Source organism: Cyanistes caeruleus, chromosome 31, assembly GCF_971803275.1.
Source record: "Cyanistes caeruleus chromosome 31, bCyaCae1.hap1.1, whole genome shotgun sequence".
Lineage (NCBI taxonomy): Eukaryota > Metazoa > Chordata > Aves > Passeriformes > Paridae > Cyanistes > Cyanistes caeruleus.
This window is the reverse complement of record NC_141731.1, coordinates 2091757-2113018: the sequence shown is the minus strand read 5'-3', so window position 1 is coordinate 2113018 and position 21262 is coordinate 2091757. Positions and strand designations below refer to the sequence as shown.

General features: G+C 48.9%; 1 protein-coding gene across 1 annotated transcript in view; it reads left to right on the top strand.

Annotated features, from left to right (window-relative positions):
• LOC147648689 (serine/threonine-protein kinase PAK 3-like) overlaps positions 1-21262 on the top strand; it is a 356261-nt gene that overhangs the window by 200938 nt on the left and 134061 nt on the right. The window lies entirely within an intron of this gene.

Sequence of the window (21262 nt, the reverse complement as noted above, 5' to 3'; positions counted from 1 at the left end):
CATCCTGTAATCTAATTATGCCACTGAAATGACAAATGGTTTCTCTGGTACCTGATATGAATTCATCAGGGTTCCCAGGGGCTGGTCCGTGGTGTTGCAGGATTTGTTCTTGTGGTCGTTCATATTTTCCCCTTTTTTGGGTGCTCCCTCCAGCCAGGGCTGCATCAATTGTCAGCTTTTCTCTCATTAAATCATCACGTACTTGGATTCCCAACTGATTTCCCTGAACTTGTGGTAGCAAATAAACCCCAGTGGTCTGATACACCCTATATAACATAGACAGAGACAGCATATGTTGGAGTGGGGACAGGGATGATTCTCCCCCACTTGTTTTAGTGAAGTTTTCACAACATTCTCCATTTTCTGTTTTCCTTTGCAGCTGAACCAATTTCTGCTGCAGAGTCAGATATCCTCACAATGGGCTGTGCCTTTATCTGTGCAAATTCCATCTGTGCAAGCAGGCAGAGCTTGGGCTGAGGGACAGAGGGAACACAGCCCAATTCCTCCTGCAGGCAGGAAGCCCCTGGGCCATTGTGCAGGCTTTGGGCCATCAGTGTTCATTTGCATTTCTAAAGCTCCTCTCCTGGCTGCCTGGAACAAAGCTTCTCTTCCAGGGCAGACATGGGATGACTCACATTTGTTAGTGCCACATTGTGGTTGTTTTTTGTTTTGGTTTATTTTTTTAACAGTACTCTAATAAGTGTTTATGAGATAAAGGGTCACCTTTAAAGCTCTTCTAGTTTTTCAGAAACAGCCTAAAAGTGAACATCCAAAAACCCATACAGAATTTTTACCATAACTATGTTATAAATGCAACGGCAGATTAAAGATAAAAAAAGATAAATTTATTATAAATTAACAAAACAGCAAAACAGCGAGGAAAAACCACAATAAATGGACAGCGCAGCACTGGGTGGACAGGGTCTATACGCAAGGTATAGGTGTTCCCAAATCCACGTCTGAGGGTTCTTTGGCCTGGGTTTTTATAGGGATTTTATGTCCCCAGGCTAGAATTCCAACCAGTTTCCATTCACCAAGTGTCCCTGATTGTCGGGTGAATGGATTTCCTGGCCTAGAACATTGAGTCAGTAAGTGTCCGGGCAGAGTCTCCTCAAATGCAAAGTGATTCTGTATGTATGTTAACATATTTCATCACAGCAGAGTCGAGGGATCCGGGCCAGTGCCGATGGATATCTCGGAGGAGTAGTCTCTTCTTTGTCCTTCTTGATTGAGTTACTCTAGCATAGGTTTGGCGGGTGTGGTGTTCAATTCTGGCAACGACCATTTTCCTGAGGCTCGTCCCTTTTGTCTTGCTTGATGGTCTCCGGCCGTCGGCCGGGCGTTGCCTAGGTCCGGAGGTAGACTTTCAGGCTAGTTCTTTTGCTTCTATGATGGTCTTTGTCCTGTCCTTTCCTCTGAGTTGATGTGCCTGCTGAGGTTTGTTATCTGGGGGGGTTCTTTTGCAATCCGTGACTTTGGAAAAGGAATTCTACCTCGACCTGGAGGAGAATTCCTTATTCCATATTTTCATTAGTTATAATTACACATACTTTATTTAAACCTTTTCTTCCGAATTTTTATTCATCCAATTCTTTATTACAGTCCCCCACCTAATAATTTGACCACATTAAAAATTCGTGTCTGCATACTTTTTCAGAGGAATACCGGTTTAGATAATGTCGCTTTCCTCTTTGTCTGACTCTTCTACATTTTATGGGGATAACATATGTTTTTTTTCAAATTCTCTCAATGCTTTAACCGCATTTCTACTCTCTTTTTCTTCCTCTAACTTCATGATTTTTGAAAGAAGGGTAGCGTTTCCTTGTGCCTTTTCTGGGTCTATTGGGAGAGAGGCAATCTGCATTCCTTGAACGACAGAATGTATCAGTCTGATCAGACAAGGAATTAGGCAGGGTAGGAAGATGACTCCGGCAATTGAACATCCTATAAAGAATACTAGCTTTTTCCACCATGCCCCTTTTCCAAAAATTTGATCCCACCAAGAAGCTTGTAAAATTGAATTCCATTTCTGGACTGGTACATGGGCTACTTTCTTTATTTCAGCAGCTAGACCCTTTATAGTTTCTCCGAAGTCATCTATTTCCATGCAACACTCTGACTCGTTGTATCTACCACACACTCCTCCCTCCTCAGCTAGCAAATAGTCGAGAGCGAGTCTGTTTTGGTATACAAAAGCTCTCATCTGGGAATGTTGTTTTGCTAGGAGTTCCAGGGCTTCTGAAGTGTGATTTGAAACAACTTCTACCACAGCCTGTAACCTAATGAGCCGATTGAGGAGGTAGATTGGGGTCCTGTATCCCCAACTGCCATCATTTGCCCATGTTGCCGGTCCATAATATTGTATGATCCTTTCGGCGGGCCATTCCTCCCCCTTCCACTGGTGGTTACCTCCGGCTATTGGTAGCTCCCGTTTCAATTCCCTCTTTTGTCGGGCTAGAGTTTCAAAGAGGGGAGCACCTAAAGACCTACTTTCATCTTTAGGTAATGTAAAGAAAAAAGGCCGAATTATTCCGAGTGTGCATGATCCTTTCCAATTTCTGGGCAATTCACTGTATGCTTTTTTTCCGCATATCCAGTAAATCCCATCCAGTGCCTTCCAATCTCTGTTAAGTTTTGCCGGGTCCTCCCAATATTCCCTCAGGCCGAGAAAGGCATGGAAGGGATTCGCCCCGTCCTGTTTGTTCCAGCATAAACCAATTAAATCTACCCATTTGCAATTATTTTCCCGAGATTGGCTGCAATAGCCCTCGGGTGATTCTGGCTGCCAGATTTTTGTCTTTTTATCTGAATTTACCGAGAGAGTTTTTACACACGGGGTGTAACCAACTAGCTCGGTGAATTCCCTTCCTTCCCGACTGATGCAAAATGTTCCAATGATTCTTTTGTCAATCACCCACCCCTCTGGTCGCCGGGTTGTTTTAGATAATTTCAATCCTGTCCACTTAAGTAATTGTTCCGGGGTTAATCCTTCTCCCTTCCATGGCCATCTTTCGGCTGATTTCAGGCCGCCACATATCCAACAATTAGTTAATCCCAATTCGGTAGCTATTTCCTGCATCAGATCTATGAATAGATTCTGATTAGGGCTAGGTAGCTTCCAATTATCGTATTGTTTTTCTAATTGCTCATATTGCTCACTGAGAGAGTTTAACCTCTCTTGTTCGAGTCTTTTTCTTTTGTTTTCCATTTCCTGTCTTTTTAGTTCAAGAGTCAATTGTTTTATTTTATTTTCAGGGTCTGAACCATCCTCATCTTTTGCAAAACAGATCACCTGATCAAACTGTAGACACACCCTGTCATCGTCATTTTTCAGTAAATCCAAAACTATAGGTTCATTACTGAATGACACTTTCGTTTCGTGTTTCAGGTTCCTCCCTTCCCAGTACAATTTCCCTCCCATGGTACAATATTTTAAGTTTGCTTTATTGTAACACAAGGGGTTGACTCTGTGATACGCAATGAACGTCGACTGTTTCTTTCCCCCAATCCAGACAGTTTTATTACACTGCCCGCAGACCGAGATTGGGGAAACCCCTCCTATTTCTCTTTTACTTCGTAGGTGGGTCGCTTGGACCTCTCTTCCCCCTGTGATACGTGATTGCCTTTTTCCAGTACTTATCCCCGGGGTGGAGCACCAAATTTTCTTTTCTAGCTTACACAGGTCTATTTGGGTATCATTTGCCCAGCATTCCCCTGCGTGCAATTCCGGAGGGCAAGTGATCAATGGCTCGGTTCGTGTGTCAGTTTGGCACTGCTCACACTTCCCCAGGGAGGTCGTCCCTGGAGGCGCCTCGGGGCCCATCCCCTCGGCCCAGCACATGGCTAGGTTCAGGATCGTCAGGATTCCCCACAATCGCATCCCTCTGCCATTCCCTCCGCCCGTACAAGAACATACGGCGGGGATAACCATCTTCTCGGCAGCAAGGACTGTCTTCAGGGGCCCTTGACGTCCTGATGGCAAACCTCCTTTTAAAGGTTGCCCACCGAGATGCCTTGATCGTGCCGCTCCTGCACGGTACCTTTATGTTTCGGCGGCACTCAATTATTAGAGGTTCCGCCTTACAGTCCAAATGACCTCGTAGTCCCTTTTGAAAAAATCGGAACCACTCCGGAGAGTCGAGTTCCAAGATCCCCACCCGGGTAGCAAGTGCTAGAAAAAGGTTGGTCTGTTCTAATTCCTCTTTGTAACACGCGGCACACAAACCTCTTGGTTTTTGCCTCCCTAAACAATGAGTCACCCACGTTTGTTTACAATATGCACACTTAAAATGTACAAAAGGAAAACAATAACATTCAAAATTGGTGCAACTTATCCTGTCTTCGCTGCTCATTTGCTGTTCCGCTGAAGCCTGATTTTCAATTCTCCCGGAGGGGTTACAATTTTCCACTCGGGGGGATCGTGAACCGAAACTTTCTTCACTCGGGAAGAGTGTGTCCAGCCCTTTTCAGCCGTGCGAACCGCGGTGTCTGTAGTCAGGAGGACGAGGAATGGTCCTTCCCAGTGAGGACTGAGGGGTTGCTCTTTCCACACTTTGATCAATACTTTGTCCCCTGGTTGAATTTGGTGGATCGGAAATCCCAACGTGCTGCTCTGAGGAATCAATCCTCTTCTCCTTAACTCCTGTAAGTTTTTATTTATAGAAATGAGATTGGTTGGAGTTGCACATCCTCTATTTGAGGATGTTCAACCGGCATACCATGCTTGTATGGCATTCCATATAGCATTTCAAAGGGGGACAGTCCTGTCTCTGAGTTCGGCATGGTTCTTATATTCAGCAATGCCAAGGGGAGACATTTGATCCAGGACATTTTTGTTTCGATTGTCAATTTGGATATTTGTGATTTTAACGTCTGATTCATCCTTTCTACTTGCCCCGAGCTCTGAGGGTGCCAAAGAGTATGATATTGCCATCTGATCCCTAATGCATCGGACAACTGTTTGATAATTTTTGAGGTAAAATGTGTGCCCTGGTCCGAATCAATATGGTCTACAATACCATATCTAGGGATTATTTCTTCCAGTAGAATTTTAGACACTGTTTGGGCCGTAGCCTTAGCTCTGGGAAAGGCCTCTACCCAATGTGTCAATTTATCTACTATGACTAACAAATATTTGTTTCTGCCAATTTTCGGTAATTCTGTGAAATCCACTTGAATTCTTTCAAATGGTCGGTATGAGAATGGCCGACCTCCCCAATTGGTTTGCCGAAAATTCGCTCTGTTTACCTTTTGGCATATCACACACCCTTGTACCTCTTGCTTTGCGAGCTCGAAGATTCCTTTACACCCGAAGAATTTTAGAAATTGTTCCGCCAATGCCCTGGTCCCCCAATGGGTTTGTGCATGTAGTCTTTTGAGTATTCCTTTTGCTATTCCCTTTGGGACCAGCTCCCTCCCGTCAGGTAACCACCATTTACCCTCTTTGAAATGTCCACCTACCTTTTTGAAGTCTTCCTGCTCCTTTTCCGAAGGAAGCACTGAAACCTCTGGAGGTTCCCTTGGGGCTAGCTCAGAAATACTTACGGTCAACAATGCCGCTCTTTTCGCCTCTTTATCCGCTAAATTGTTTCCCCTTGTATGGAATTGTCGTCCGGTCTGGTGTCCTTTTACATGAACCACAGATATCTCCAGTGGCTCCCTGACCGCTTCTAAAATTTGTTTGATTATTTCCTCGTGTATCAATCCTTTTCCTTTGGTGTTGATCAGACCCCTTTCTTCCCAAATTTTCCCGAAGGTATGCACTATCCCAAATGCATACCTCGAATCTGTATAGATGGTTCCCCTTTTTCCTTTCAAGCCCTTAAGGGCTCTTAGGAGAGCAAAGAGTTCACAAGCCTGTGCTGACCAATTTGCCTTTAGGGGACCCGATTCTACAGTCTGTCCTGTTATGCCGTTTATGATGGCATATCCCGATTTACGTTTTCCTTCTATTATTCTCGAGGAACCATCGATAAACCATTTTTCTCCTCCTTCCAATTCCTGATCCTCCAGATCGGGTCTTACTTTAGTCTGTAATTCTACTGCCTCAGTACAATTGTGTAGTAGCTTTCCCGTTGGTTCCCTGTACAAAAATTGCGCAGGGTTTTGTGCAGAGGTCGTCCTTAATTCCAGTCCTGGTGAGCTGATTAACATGGCTTCATATTTCAGAAGCCTTGAATCAGTCAACCATTTCTCTGCTTTTTGTTGTAAGATGTTTCTTACGTCATGTGGGGTGTAAACTATCAGGGGAGCTCCAAACGTTACCTTTTTGGCTTCCCCAACCAACAGTGCTACTGCCACAATTGCTTGCAAGCAAGTAGGCCAGCCCCGACTGACTGGATCTAGGATTTTGGACAAAAACCCTATGGGTTTTTTCTTTTCTGCCCATTCCTGGGTCAGAACTCCCTGTGCTGTTTGTCCACTTATATCAACAAACAGTTGAAATTCTTTATTTATGTCCGGTAATGTTAGAACTGGAGCAGTGACGAGGGCATTCTTTAGTTCCTGAAATTTAATTTCGTCTTGCCCTGTCCATTTTAATCGATCTGTATTTAGTCTCTCATACAGAAATTTCACCTTCTCGCTGTATCCTTCAATCCACTGTCTGCAATATCCCATGAGCCCTAAAAATTGCCTAATTTGTCTCTTGGTTTGTGGGGCAGGAAGTTCAAGAATTCCCGCCACCCTCTCGGGATCTAATTTCTTTTTCCCTTGCGATATCCAATGTCCAAGATATTTTACTTCGGGCTCTGTGAATTGCAGCTTGGATTTAGATACTTTCAACCCTTTTTGTCCCAGAAAATTCAGCAGGGAAATGGTACATTTCTTCACCTGCTCCTCCGTGATTCCGGCGATTAGCAAATCGTCTACATATTGTAATAGTTTTGTCCCCTCCTCTGGAGTGAATTGAGTGAGTAGCTGCTCTAAGGCTTGTCCGAACAAGTTCGGAGATTCAACGAATCCTTGTGGAAGGACCGTCCACCGCAATTGCTGATTTTGATTGGTATCCGGGTCCTCCCACTGGAAAGCGAAAAAATTCCTACTCCCTTCATCCAAAGGACATGTCCAGAATGCATCCTTTAAATCAATTACACTATACCATACATCCTCTGGTGAGAGTCTGTTTAGTAAAGTGTAAGGATTTGCTACCACCGGAAACCTGGTTCGGGTTCTAGCATTTACAGCTCTCAAGTCCTGAACCAATCGGAAGTTCCCATCGGCTTTCTTTACTGCCAGAATGGGGGTGTTATGTGGGGACATGCAGGGCTCGAGAGTGCCTCCTTTGAGCAGCTCGTCAATTATTAATTTCAAACCCTTCCTCCCTTCGGCTGGGATGGGGTATTGTCGGATCCTTATCGGATTCTCTGGATTTTCAATTTCAATTTTGATGGGAGTAATATCTAATTTCCCCACTTCCCTTTTTGAGTGCCATACTCGGGGGTCGATTTCCTTTTCATCTTTTGAAGTCAAATGTAACACCTTTACTACTAATTCTGAATCTTTCACAACGATATTTATTCCTAAAGCTATGATCATATCTCTCCCTAATAGATTGTAGTCTGCTTCTTCCACAAGCAACAAATTCCCTAAGCATATCTTATTTTCCGACTCGATTTCCACCTCTTTGATTACCGAGACTTTAAATGGATCTCCCTTTGCGCCAATTACAATTACTTTTTCTTTACTCGTTTCACACCCTATAGGTAACTTCTGCAGGGTGCTTCTCTCAGCCCCGGTATCAACCAGGAAACTCATTTCCTGGCGGTGGGGACCTACCTTCAATTTTATCAAGGGCTCTTTTGCTGTTACTGTCCCCATTTGAAAGAGCCCAAGACTTCCCTAATCTTCTTTAAATATTTGTTCATCTTTTATTCGTTTCCTGCAATCCCTTTTTATGTGTCCTACTTTCTTACAGTAGAAACACTCTGGAGGATCCTTCCGAGGAGGAGTTTCCTCCTTCTGAGATCCCTTTTGTTTTTTAGGTATCGGTTTACCCTGTTTCTGTTCTTGTTTTTGAACTTCCTTTACTGCAGCCACTAATATTTTGGCTTGAAGTTTCTGTTTTTCGTCTTCTCTCCTCATATAAACCCTTTGAGCTTCCCTTAGAAGCTCTTGGAGACTCTTCTCCTGCCATCCATCAATTTTCTCAAGCTTCTTTCTAATGTCCTCCCATGATTTAGCCACAAATTGAGTTTTAAGCAGGACTTCCCCCACCGGAGAGCTGGGATCAGTCCCGGAGTAAATCTGCAGACTTTTCCGTAGCCTTTCTAACCATTCGGTAGGGGATTCTTCCTTTCCTTGACATTCCCCAAATACTTTGCTTATGTTTTGTCCCCTGGGGACCGCCTCTCTTATTCCCTGCACGATGATATTCCTTAAATCTATCATGCTTCTTCTTCCTTCCTCGGTCTGGGCACTCCAACTCGGGCTCACACTCGGCCACTTTTGGTCGCCTGGTGTTCCCTGCAGGTGACGCCTTTCCCAATCTCTGATGCCTGCCTGCTTAATCATCTCTCTCTCCTCCTGGCTAAACAGGGATCTCAGGATGGCCATGAGATCTTCATAGGTGTAGATACTACTTCCTAGAAAATCGTCTAACCTTTCGGCCACCCCAAATGAGTCATCCAGCAGCCGCCTCATTTCTTTCTTGAATGCTCGTACATCCCCTGAGTTAAGGGGATTTTGTAAAGATTTGTACGTTTACAAATCCAATTATTCCGGGGGCGGTCGCCACTTCCCTGAGAGGGAACATTCGATGCCCATTTTCTGTCTCCCCCCATTCTCCATTCCCTATTTTTGACTTCCACCGAGTCCTGCTTGCAGGAGGGGAACTGGAGTTTGCGGGAGTTTTTCCCCTCATTGCTTGCGGAATGTCTGCCGCAGCTAAGTGACTCAGAGGGTTTTCTTCTGATACTTTCGGTGGTCCCAGCTGTGATGGCCGGACCGGGATTTGTGGAGGGGGTAAGCCCCATCCTTGCGCCAACACCGACTCCAGAGAGGGTGCGGTGGCTGGGTTTTCTGCAGGTGGGGGGGTAGTGAGGGTTTCCGGCACCACTCCCGGTGGTTGAGGAGAGCGTGCTTCTGCCAGTTGCCCTAAGGAACCCTCGGGTGCTGACGGTACTACTTGATCCATCACCGAAGGCTCTACTGGCCCGCGGTACGGAGGGGGTAAGTGATCCAGGGGTTCCCAGGTCTCTGTTTTATGTTCGTTTTTCTGTTTCATTGGAAACAGCCGTACTCTGGTATTTAACCAGAGTTTGGCATATTCTTTCTCCTCAGCGTCTGAAGAGACCTTTTTCTCTATGTGTGCGAGTAATTCTCTGCACGTCCATCTATCAAATGTCCCCAATACTGGCCAAGTGAGACAGTTTCTTAATTCCTGTCCTCCCCAAATCTCGGCACAGTAATAAATCATTTTTGCTTTGGATTTCCCTCGTCTTTCGGGACAACTTTCCCAATTTCTCAACATCCACCCTAAAGGACTCTCCGGTGGGATGTCTAGCATTTGTTTTGGTTCCTCCGAGGGGCCTTTCTCGTTATTTAGTTTTTGCATTCTACTTTTTCTCTGCCCCATTTTTCTTACGATTCTTACCTGCTCTGCGTTGTTTTCGTCTTTCTTCTCGTTTCTGAAAGTCCAAGGTCGCACTAATACTTACCTCTCGGTTAGCTGTACCGGGGTTTTCTCAGTGCTCCGACTTTCTAAACCTTTTGGCTGAGAGAGTTTACCAGTTCCAGTGCTCGACTGGACGTTCCTTCCTCTCTCAGCCCCCTTTTGATCGGTCCCCTGAGACTCCCTTTAGTCTCAGGCTTTACGAGTAAGGAAAGAGAGACCCTTTTTCACATAGAATCGCTTCCTTCGCGGCCGGCCAATTCCCTCGCGGGAGGATGGAAACGCGGCCTTGAAGTCCACACTCGCTTCGTGACCAGGTCACGTCTCTCACAAACTCGCCCGATCACCCGCTCAACCTCACAGTACTTACAGCAATTTTCCTGCGAGGGCGTCTTCGTGCACGTGTGACTTTTTATGAGCTACCAAGCCGCGGCTTTCCCGAAGGCTCCTCGCCTTCCCGAACTCTCTGGATCCGTTTCCTCTTTATTATGGTTTTTTCCTCAGCCTAAATTTGGTTCGGCAATCGGAGCGAACTGCGGAGGGTCTCTGCTCCCCAGGCCGCTGAAATCAGCGGGGGTACCCCCCTGGACAGCGAGATTCTCCCACAGTTTCTTCCGATCCGAGTCACAGCACCAATCTGTTATAAATGCAACGGCAGATTAAGGATAAAAAAGATAAATTTATTATAAATTAACAAAACAGCAAAACAGCGAGGAAAAACCACAATAAATGGACAGTGCAGCGCTGGGTGGACAGGGTCTATACGCAAGGTATAGGTGTTCCCAAATCCACGTTCGAGGGTTCTTCGGCCTGGGTTTTTATAGGGATTTTATGTCCCCAGGCTAGAATTCCAATTAGTTTCCATTCACCAAGTGTCCCTGATTGTCAGGTGAATGGATTTCCTGGCCTGGAAGATTGAGTTAGTAAGTGTCCGGGCAGAGTCTCCTCAAATGCAAAGTGATTCTGTATGTATGTTAACATATTTCATCACAGCAGAGTCGAGGGATCCGGGCCAGTGCCGATGGATATCTCGGAGGAGTTGTTCCCCCTTTGTCCTTCTTGATTGAGTTACTCCAGCATGGGTTTGGCGGGTGGGGTGTTCAATTTTAGCAACGGCCATCTTCCTGAGACTTGTCCCTTTTGTTTCACTTGATGGTCTCCGGCAGAAGTCGGCCGGGCGTTGCCTAGGTCCGGAGGTAGACTTTCAGGCTAGCTCTTTGTCCCTATGATGGTCTTTGTCCTGTCTTTTCCTCCAAGCTGATGTGCCTGCCGGGGTTTGTTATCTGGGTGGATTTTGCAATCTGTAACTTTGGAAGAGAAATCCTGCCTCAACCTGGAGGAGGATTTCTCATTCCATATTTTCATTATTTACAATTACATATACTTTATTTAAACCTTTTCTTTCGAATTTTTATTCATCCAATTCTTTATTACAGTTATTATTTCAATGACATCCTGTAATCTAATTATGCCATTGAAATGAGAAATGGTTTCTCTGGTACCTGATATGAATTCTTTCAGGTTCCTGGAGTCTGGTGTTGCAGGATTTGCTCTGATGGCAGGTCATCTTTTCCCGTTTTTTCGGTGCTCCCTCCAGCCAGGGCTCAATTGTCAGCTTTTCTCTCATTAAATCACCACGTACTTGGATTCCCAACTGATTTCCCTGAACTTGTGGTAGCAAATAAACCCCAGTGGTCTGATACACCCTATATAACATAGACAGAGACAGCACATGTTGGAGTGGGGACAGGGATGATTCCCCCCCACTTGTTTTAGTGAAGTTTTCGCAACATTCTCCATTTTCTGTTTTCCTTTGCAGCTGAACCAATTTCTGCTGCAGAGTCAGATATCCTCACAATGGGCTGTGCCTTTAGCTGTGCAAATTCCATCTGTGCAAGCAGGCAGAGCTTGGGCTGAGGGGCAGAGGGAATCAGTCCAATTCCTCCTGCAGGCAGGAAGCCCCTGGGCCATTGTGCAGGCTTTGGGCCATCCGTGTTAATTTGCATTTCTAAAGCTCCTCTCCTGGCTGCCTGGAACAAAGCTTCTCTTTCTGGGCAGCTGGGGGTGATTCAAGTGTTCTCCCCAATTCCCTGCTGGTGCCTTCTTTGGCCCTTTTCTTTTTTTTGACAAAAAAATATTCTATTAAAGGTTTACGAGTTAAAGGGTCATCTTTAAAGCTCTTCTAGTTTTTCAAAATGCAGCTTAAATGTGAAGATAACCCATACCATTTTGCCAACACTATGAGCCACACACATACATAAAAAGAAAAATTACAAAGCAATCAAGTATTTTCTTTTTCTTCTCCTAGGACTAAAAACTGATTCTCACACCACTGTCCCAAACAGAACGGACAATATAGAAGTAAAATTATTATGAAAATTTTTTCTAATGGTGTAATTCTTTCACTGAAACTGTGAATATCAAAAATTCTTCAACAATGTCTTTAGGGAAATAAATCGTTACTTGATTCTGTCCAGAATGTGCAACACGAATAATTTCATGCACACTTAGGCTGGGTGTGCAGAGAAAATCATTCCATGACACATGAGTTTGACTAGATTTTTCCTAAATTTTTACATTCTGACCCCATAGAAATCCCTTGGTTTAATGTTCATTGGTTTGAAGGTGTGGAGTTGTTAGGATTTGGTTTCCTGTTGCAGCCGGATTTCTGTGCCTGTGATGTGAATTAGGTGGGCACTCCTGGATTTCATGCTCAGCCTTTTCCAGACCAGGTGTCTCCAGCTGTGCCTGGGGCAGTGTCTGGGGTAGATGTTGGTTGATGTTTGCTGCTGGCTGTTGATGTTTTGTTGATGGTCGTTATCTTGGGGGGAATCTTTTGGGCTATTCCCAGTCTGTTGAGATGTTAATTTCATCTCTGCTGAGTGCTGGAAAAGAAACATTAAAATTCCTTTCCCCAAGGCAAAGGCAAACCTAGTGAGACCAGAGAAATAAGATTTGAAGCCATTTTCAACTTGATCTATTTTCCCAGACTGTAATCCCAGGCAGGGTAGAGTGTGAGTGGAATTGAGAGGCAGAGTGGAATTGTCCCGGTGCCTTCCCCAGCAGCTGTGGCGAGGGCAGGCACAGAAAGGCCTGAAGCTGCAAGAGTGAGAGCAAGGATTGTCCCGCAGTGGCTGGAGATGGCAAAGGAGGGTGCCCAGGCTGAGGATTTGAGCAAAGGATCTGTGGGCAGGCGCAGGGGCTTCCCCCGCTGGGGAGCCCTGGCTGCTGCTGCGTTGCCTTCAGTGCAGGCTCAGGGGTGGCCTGTTTAATATTCCCTTGCAGTTCAGATTTCTGAGTCTGGAAGAGCCATGGCTGGGGCATCAATCATTTTATTTTTTTCATTTTGTTAAGTTTTGTTTTCTTTCTTATGTCCACCCCATAACATTGAGACTGTCTGGGGCTAAAGAAGTCACACAATGTTCTGGCTAGAAGAGAGAATCCTCAATCCAGCTCCTGCAATTCCCTGTTAATTATAAGAATAGTTCCAGCTCCATTTTAGTCCTGGGAGATGTTATTTCTGAAATTCATGTCTTGAACATTTTCCCTTCTACCTCTTGTTGCCAGCCCAAGACAGAATTGTGTTTGCATCCTCTGGAAGTAGGCAGATCGCCAGAAAGCATCTTTTGCATTGAGTTCTGAATGGCAGCAGTGTGAGGAGGGCACCTGGTTGAGGCTGGTGTAAGGATCTGAGAGTGTGGGGTGCCTCGGTTTCATCATCTCATTTCTTCTTCTTGGGTCCTGCAGCATTCTGTGGATTCCATTGGATTTCTTGTTTGGCAGGATAGGAGCATTCTAGGGAGCCATCCCTGGCTCCCCAAGCCGTGCCTTGAGCAGGACTCCCAGACAGGCTGTGAGCCCTTCCTTCCCTCCCTTGGAACAGGGGATTGCTTTTCGACACCTCTTGTCCTGGTTGTTTCAGGGAAATTTGGAGAGGCTCCATATCTAATTTTGCCAATTTCCCTGGGGCTGCCCACACTTGTGGGTTCACTTCAGCCATGGCTCTGCCAGACATTTGACACAGAGGTACAACAGAACCAGCCTCTATATCACCTTTTGCAACATTAATTTGCATTCCCTGCTTTGCCATCAAATCCCTTCCCAATAAATTACAATCACAATGGTGAGCCAATAAAAGGTTCTGCATTTCAAACCCATCCCCCACATCTGTTAATAGTGGCTGAAGAAAACACACCGGCTCATCTTTCCCACTTAGTGTCTAAATAATTAAAATATTTCCTAGCACCTTTAGGTGTAAGATTCCGAGTGGATGGAGAGGCCCCTGTGTCCATCAGGAAAGGTCTCCTCTGGATCCAGCCCCACCCTGGATGTTCCCAAGGGCTGCAGTGTGGTGGGTCCCTGGTGGAATGGGAGCTGTGCCACCGCTAAGAATGCGTGTCCATCAAGGGCTGGACTTGCTGGTGCTGAGGGTGCTGCTGTCTGTGCCTGCAGTGTCCTTGTGCCCTGCAGCTGGAAGGCTGATTCCTTGCCAGGGGCTGTTTGGGTGGGCTGTGCCCTGGCCAGGAGGGCAATGCCTGTGCCAGGTGCTTGTGGCCGAGGGTGGCCCCCTTGGGCCCTGGGCTTGATCCCTCAGGGGCTGTAGGAAGTGTGCCATGGCCTTTGCCTTCAGCTTGGCCTTTTGCTCATCCCTTGCTGCATTCAGCTGCTGAGCCTTTGTGAGCAAGTGCTGCAGGGGCTTCTTCTATCGCTGCTGCAGCCCCCCTCAGTGCCTGTGGGTGCTCATCCTGTGGCAGCTGCTGAGCTTTCTGCAAAATCCTTCCTTTCTCCAGGGACCCAGCAGGAAATGCTTAAAAGATCATGTGGATCCTTGCAGGTCTAATCGCCATTTGTGAGCTGTTCCTTCCTCGTGCTGGCTGTGCTGAGGCTCCCCTCCCCAGCCCGTATCCCAGAGCCGGTCCCTGTCCTGCCGCAGTGTCCAAAGGCGGCCCCCCCGGCGGGCAGGGCCGGCAGCTCCACGGGGCCGGGCAGCGGCCGGGGCGTCCCGCAGCCTCCTGGGGGCCGGGGGCCACTGCCGGCCCTGCCCGGGGGGTGCTGGGCTCAGGCAGCGCCCGGCGCTGAGCCCCGGCTGCCCCACAGCCCCGGCCCGGCCCCACAGCTCCCCACAGGCCCCCAGCCCGTGCTCCCGGTGCCGCAGCTCTGCGCCCGCTCCTGCCGCTCCCAGCTCAGAGAAACCCCCTGAAATCCTCACCTCCTTGTTTTGCTGTCCTGGAAAACTGGGATACAAAGGATCTGAGTCAGCTGGCAAATGCTGAGGATAAGACCCTTCTGAAACACATCCCAATCCTCAGTATTTTTTTCTTCCTCCTCTTTTCCATCATCCTTTTTCTTACCCCATGGATTCCTCCTGCTGCTTCTTGTCTTAAGCACATTCCTGCACACTCCCCTTCAGCCAATCCCTTCCCAGCACACCAACACCATCCATCCCCTGTTGTCTAAATCCCTTCTGGACTTCCCTTATTGCCCCCCTGGGTGTCCATGTCCTTAATTCCCTCTGGGAGAATGTGCAAACGACCTCCACATGCTCCCAAGGGACCCTTGAGAGATATTTTGGGGTCATCATCCCTTTGTCCAGGATGCCCTTCTAACATTCCCTTTTCTCCCCTCAATGGTTCTACCTGGATCCCACCTGCGCCCCTCCCCCCCGGGCCTTGGCGCCCCCCTGGAGGGGAATTTGGGGAGGTGGGAGGGGGGAGCGCCAAGGCCGGGCCCCCCCGCGCTGTGGTGGCGGGAGCGGCTGCAGTGGGGAGCGAGTGCGGGCGGAAGCGGCCGAGAGCCCAGCGCTGCCCCAGGCCGAGCTGGCCCAGCTGCATCCGTGCCCCTGCGGTGGGATGCTGTGGGACTGGGGGGGAAGAGGGAGGCGGCAGTGGGTGCTGGGCCTGGGGGCAGGAGGAGAAGGGAAGGAGAAGCAGGGTTGAAGAGCAAAATGGTGAAATTATGTACCTGGGGTTTTGCAGGAGGAGGAGGAGGCGGAGTGTGAGGTAGAGTAGGGACTCAGGAGGAGGAGGAGGAGGAAGAGGAAGCAGCACCAAGTTCATCCCTGAATCTTCAGCTCCCTCACCCCAGGAATGTTGCTTCCCCACATGCATCGGGTGACTGGGGAGGGGGATCCACGATTTTGTTGGGGCTGAATCTTGGTGTTTCTAAGCTTTATTGGGCTAAATGTTGGTGCTTTGATTTCTTGTGAGGGCTGAATCTTTCTATTCTGGAGGGGGTTTTGGCTGAATCTTGTTTGATTAGTTTTTGGAAAACACAATCAGTGTTTTCTTGTTTGGTCTGAATGTTGGTGTTTTAGAGATTCTAACAGACAAAAGATGACCAATGACTTTCTGAGATGAACTTGGGCATGGAGGAACCCCCAGCCCAAGGCGCTCTCCTGTTGTTTATTTCCCCCCAAACAGGGATTTTACGTTCCCAAACCGTGTCCAGATGGAGCAGGAAGAGGAAAAGCCCTGGAGATGCCACACAAGGAGGGGCTGCAAACTCAGTCCAGGGAGCTGCAAGGAGGAAAGATCCCCCCAGTGCCAGGAACACGGCCAGAGATCCAGCCGGAGCTCAGAGCTGGGGGTGAAACCTCATGGTGGGGAGAAGCCCCACAAGTGCTTGGAATGTGGGAAGAGTTTCAGCCGGAGCTCCGACCTGAAGAAACACCAGAGGATCCACACTGGGGAAAAGCCCTATGAGTGTGGGAAATGTGGGAAGAGCTTCAGAAGTATCTCTGACCTGATGAAACACCAGGTGATCCACACAGGGGAACGACCCTACACCTGCTTGGAATGTGGAAAGAGCTTTGGGTGGAGCTCTGACTTGAGGAAACACCAGCGCATCCACACTGGGGAGAGGCCCTACGAGTGTCCTGAGTGTGGGAAGAGGTTTCAGACCAGCTCCAGTGTCCTCCTACATGAGCGGATTCACACAGACGAGAGGCCCTTCCGCTGCCCCGACTGCGGGATGAGCTTCAACCGCAACTCCACCCTTGTCAGTCACCGGCGCATCCACACTGGGGAGAGGCCCTACGAGTGTCCCCAGTGTGGGAAGAGCTTCTCACAGAGCTCTCACTTGACCCGACACCAACGGAGGCACCAGTAAGGGAAGCCCTGTGAGTGCCCCGAGTGCGGGAAGAGCTTCGTGCGCTGCTCCAGCTCCATCCCCCATGGGAGGATGGGCGTTGGATGATCCCCAGTGACCCCCGTTGGGCAGAGCCCTGGTGATCCGTGGTCCTGGTGATCTGTGTTGGGAAGACACCTGGCTGGGAGGCTCCACATCTTCCTGGCTCCCTGTGGGCACCTGGATGAACACCGGGGCAGGAACAACATCGGGACACAGACCAACAATGGGAATTCCTTGTGGGGGGCAGATTTGTTGACTTTCAATCCCAGAAAATCTTTTGCATTCAATCTTATCTTCTGGTGGCATCAAGGAATACTGGATGGTCTTGGAGGTCTTTTCCAACCTCACTGATTGCACAGTTTTGATTTCCTATTGCTTAAGGGTGTCTTCCACAGCCAAATGGTGATGAAGTGGGGCAAAGATCAAGGTTTTGGAGACAGTGGTGCGGAAACCCCTCCCCCCCTTTTTCCCTCCCACTCAATCACAAGGATGCTCAGCCAGCACAAAGAAATCCTTTTGTTTTGGCCTTGATTTTCTTTTCATTTCTCTTCTTTCCTTTAAAATATCTAATTTTGGGGTAAAAATAAAGACATTGAATTAAGATATGGGTGAGAACATTGAGGGACATAGACATGGTGACACATGGACAGGGACGTGGCTATGGATGCTAACTCTGAAATAGAGAGCACGGTGCCTGTGGAAATTGCAGGCCACATAGTTTTCTCAGTCTTGCCTGGGAATTCATAACGAGGAATTAAAACAATCCTCAGAGACAGAGAACAGCCTCGCAGGTGCTGTTTGTCTGTTCCTTGTTTTCCTGCAAGAGAAGGTCGAGGGGTGGTGTACCCCACTGACCAGTGATGGTGATGTGGTAGTTTACTAGCCAATAAGAGTTTCTTTTCTGTACTTTTCACGTATCGGTCTATAAAAAAGACCTGAGTTAATAAACCAGAGAGAAATTCTCCTGACTGACTCCCAAGAGAGTCTGTGTTGTTCTTCTCGCCGTTCCTAATAGAGCGACACGTGGCCATTCATGGGGCATGGGGGGACACGGGCACAGATGGAGAAGTGGGGGACAATGCCAGGGGTGGAAACATGGTGGGGACACAGCTCTGGGTGAGGACATGGTGGGCCATGGCCAGTGACATGTGGGGACATGGCCATGGCCGCTGCCATGGGGGGAACTTGCAGGGGCTGTGGGGGATGCTGGGTTTGAGGGAGTTGAGGGTTCCTGGCAGGGACTTGGGGCTTGCTGAGGGCTTTGGGGAGCCCAGACCGAGCGGCTACGGCTGCGCTGGGAGCCCCTGGCGGAGGTTCTGGGGCAGCTGCTCAAGGACCCCCTGGCCTGGAGCCCCAGCTGGGCATTGGGCTCCTGGAAGGGAATGAACGTCCTTGTGCCCAGGAGGGAAATCCCAGCACCCCCAGGGTGTGGGGGGCAGCTGAGAGGCCACAGCAGGGAGGGGAAAGCCAGACAGAGCTGTCCCCCTCCAGAACTGCACCCCAAAAATCCCCAAACTCAGGAATTGCTCCCAGGAAAAAGCTGCCAGGATCTGCTTGAATTGAGTGAAAGGGGTGATGGGAGGGGTGGGGTGGTGGATTGGTCGGCAGTGGGGCAGGGGTGGAGGAGCAGGGGAAAAGAGGGGCATGGGAGCCCCATATTGGGTTTGGATGAGTCTCGCTCCTCCTTCTTCATCCCACCTCCTTCTCCTCTCTGACCCTTTTTCTCTTCCTCCATCTCTTCTTCTGGTCCCCCTGGGCCCAGTGCCCACCCTTGGATCCCCATTTTTCCAATTCCTTCACATCCCACAGGAGGAGCCGGGGCAGGCCAGGCTGGGGCAGCGCTGGGCTCTTGGCATGGTCCAGGTACCACCCATTCACCCCCTCCCCAAATTTCCCTGGTGGCTTCAGGGGTCCCAGTGCTCTTTAGGGTTTGCTGGGTGCCATGCTGGAGTTTGGTGTCTCCAAAGGAGTCCCCAGAACAGGGTGACAGATCGGGGGGACACACGGGGGTCCTGATCCAACCTGGGGCAGCATCTGTCCCTGACAGGGTACCCCCATGGGGTCTCCCCAAGTCCCTCCCCACTGCCCCCCATAAACGGGACAGGGGCGAACTGGGAAGCTTTACTGGGAACACTGGGAGCAGCCGGGCAAGGGCAGAGTCACAGCAGGGCTGGGGGGACACACGACCCCTCCAAAATCAGCCCAGGGATGGAGTGGGGGGTCCTGGCCGGGCCTGAGGCCATGGGGAGGGGCTGCGGCTGCCAGCGGCTCAGGAGCTCTGTGGGCAGAGAAAAGGGGGTGACACTGGGCTGGGGGCCCCGGGGGAGCACACACGTTCTGGGAGAGGGAGGATATGACCCCCAGGACCTGCCCTCACCGTCCTGCACAGGTAGAAGCCAAGCCCCAGCACCAAGAAGATGAAGCCCAACACGGAGCCCCTGATCCCCATCAGCATCTTGCTGTGGGCGGCGTCCGGTGCCATCTTTGGGGGGTCTGCAGGGGTCAGGATCCCCCCTAAAACCTCTCACAGACACCCCAAGCCCTTCCAATCACTCTCCCAGTCTCTCCAAGCCCACCCAAGACCCCCTGCAAACCTCCTCCCAGTCTCTTCCCAGCCTCCCCAGGATCCACCAAAGCCCCTCCTGTCCTCCTCAGGATCCCACAGCCCCCTCCCAATTGCCCCCCTGCCCCAGGACCCCCAAACCCTCTCCCACTTCCTTTCCAGCCCCACCGGGACTCCTCAGGAACCCTCAAGTCTCTTCCCAGCACAATGAACCACATCCCAATCCCTGCTTTCCAATCCCCAATCTCCTTCCAGCCCCTCCAGACTCACTCAAATCCCTCCCAGTGACATGCAGCAGCCCCAAACTCCTTCCCTGTTTCCACCAGGACCCCCAGAACCCCATCCCATCCTCTCCAACATCCTTTAATCCCCTTCTCAGCCATTCTTGACCCCTAAACCCCTCTCCCAGTTTAAACCAGTCTGTCTCAAACTCCCTCCCAGTTCCTCCCAGCACACCCCAATCCCCCTTTGGGCCCCCCCAGTGCCTCCCCCGCTGCCCCCGGCGCTGTGGGGGCCGGGCCGTGCCCCAGTGCCGGCTCAGGGGGTGCTCCAGGCTGCCGTGCTCCACCTGGCAGCTGGAGCTGAGCCCGCATTGCCAGGGGAAGTTTCCAGCAGCACCAGGGACAAAAGACAGAGAATACACGCGTACAGCAATTTATATATGGGGAGGGCCCAGGGGTGGATTCAAAACTTCAACCAGTGAGGGATATCCTGGGGAGGGGAATAGGACACATGGACCAATGGGGTGCTGTGGATTAGGGGATTTCCAAAGGGGACGTCCAAGCAGGGGGTTGGCATAAGGCAGGATTGACAGGGGACATTTGGGAACAAGGGGCAGGGTGGACAAGATTGATAGGGAAGGTGCTGGAAAAAGGGGTTGGGATATAATGATGGGCAGGGCAGGGGAGGAGATAACTTTGGGTTAAACCAACAAAGCAGGGGGGTAACAGCCTGGCTCGGCTGCAGGGGGGTCCCAGGGTGTGAGGATGGGGGGTTTGGGAGGGTTCCAGTCGTGGATACAGGGGTGCACGGGGGTGCTGCTGCAGCGGAATGGGAGTTCAGGGGGGTCCCTTCCTCTGTTCTGGGGTTCAGGGGGTCCCAGTGCCTGAAAATGGAGGTTCAGGGGGGTTCTGGTGCCCAGGAATGGGGGTTCTGGGAGGTTTCCATTCCCGAGAATGGGGGTTCAGAGTATTCCAGGTTCCAGATAAGGGGGTGCAGGGGTTTTTGGAGCTGGGAAGGGGGTACCAGGGTGTGCCGGTGCCCCAAAATGAACGTTCAAGGGGGTCTCTGTGCCCAGGAAGGGGGGTTTGCCCAGAAATGGAAGTGCAGGGGTTCCCCATTCCCAGTGTAATAAATGGAATTGATTCGTGCTACTTAAATTGCAACTGTTACTAAAGTTATCATTAGAAACGATCAAGAATCAGTGTTATAAAGCAGATGTACCCCTTTGCAGATGTTACACGTCAAAATTAAGGTACAGGATGTAGTTCAGAAAATAAATGGTCAGTAAAACCAGAAAAAGGAGGAAACTTATGGGAAACATTAATGAATATGTATAAGCATACAGTATATAAGTTTAGCTTGAAGTGCTTTGTTTCGTACGTGAGGTGAGGTGAGAAGCGTCCCCCCTACACCCCGTCAGTTTTACTTATGCCTTAAGCATTTGTAACCACTGGCCAATTACATTCACATATATATATATATATATATAAATATGTATCTGAATATATCTACTAAATTGTACCTCTTTTTTACTAAATTCTATTCTTTTACTGAACTGTATTAGTTCATTATTTAGTATCTAATTTATTAAAGTATATTATCAATTAATTAAATTTGATTGTTTGGAAATTTGAAAGTCATTTATAACACTACTATATCAAAAGCAGTTAAAAGTGATTACAAACTGTGCTATATCAAAATCGTTGTGATTATAATAATTTGGAAAAGCCAACACATAA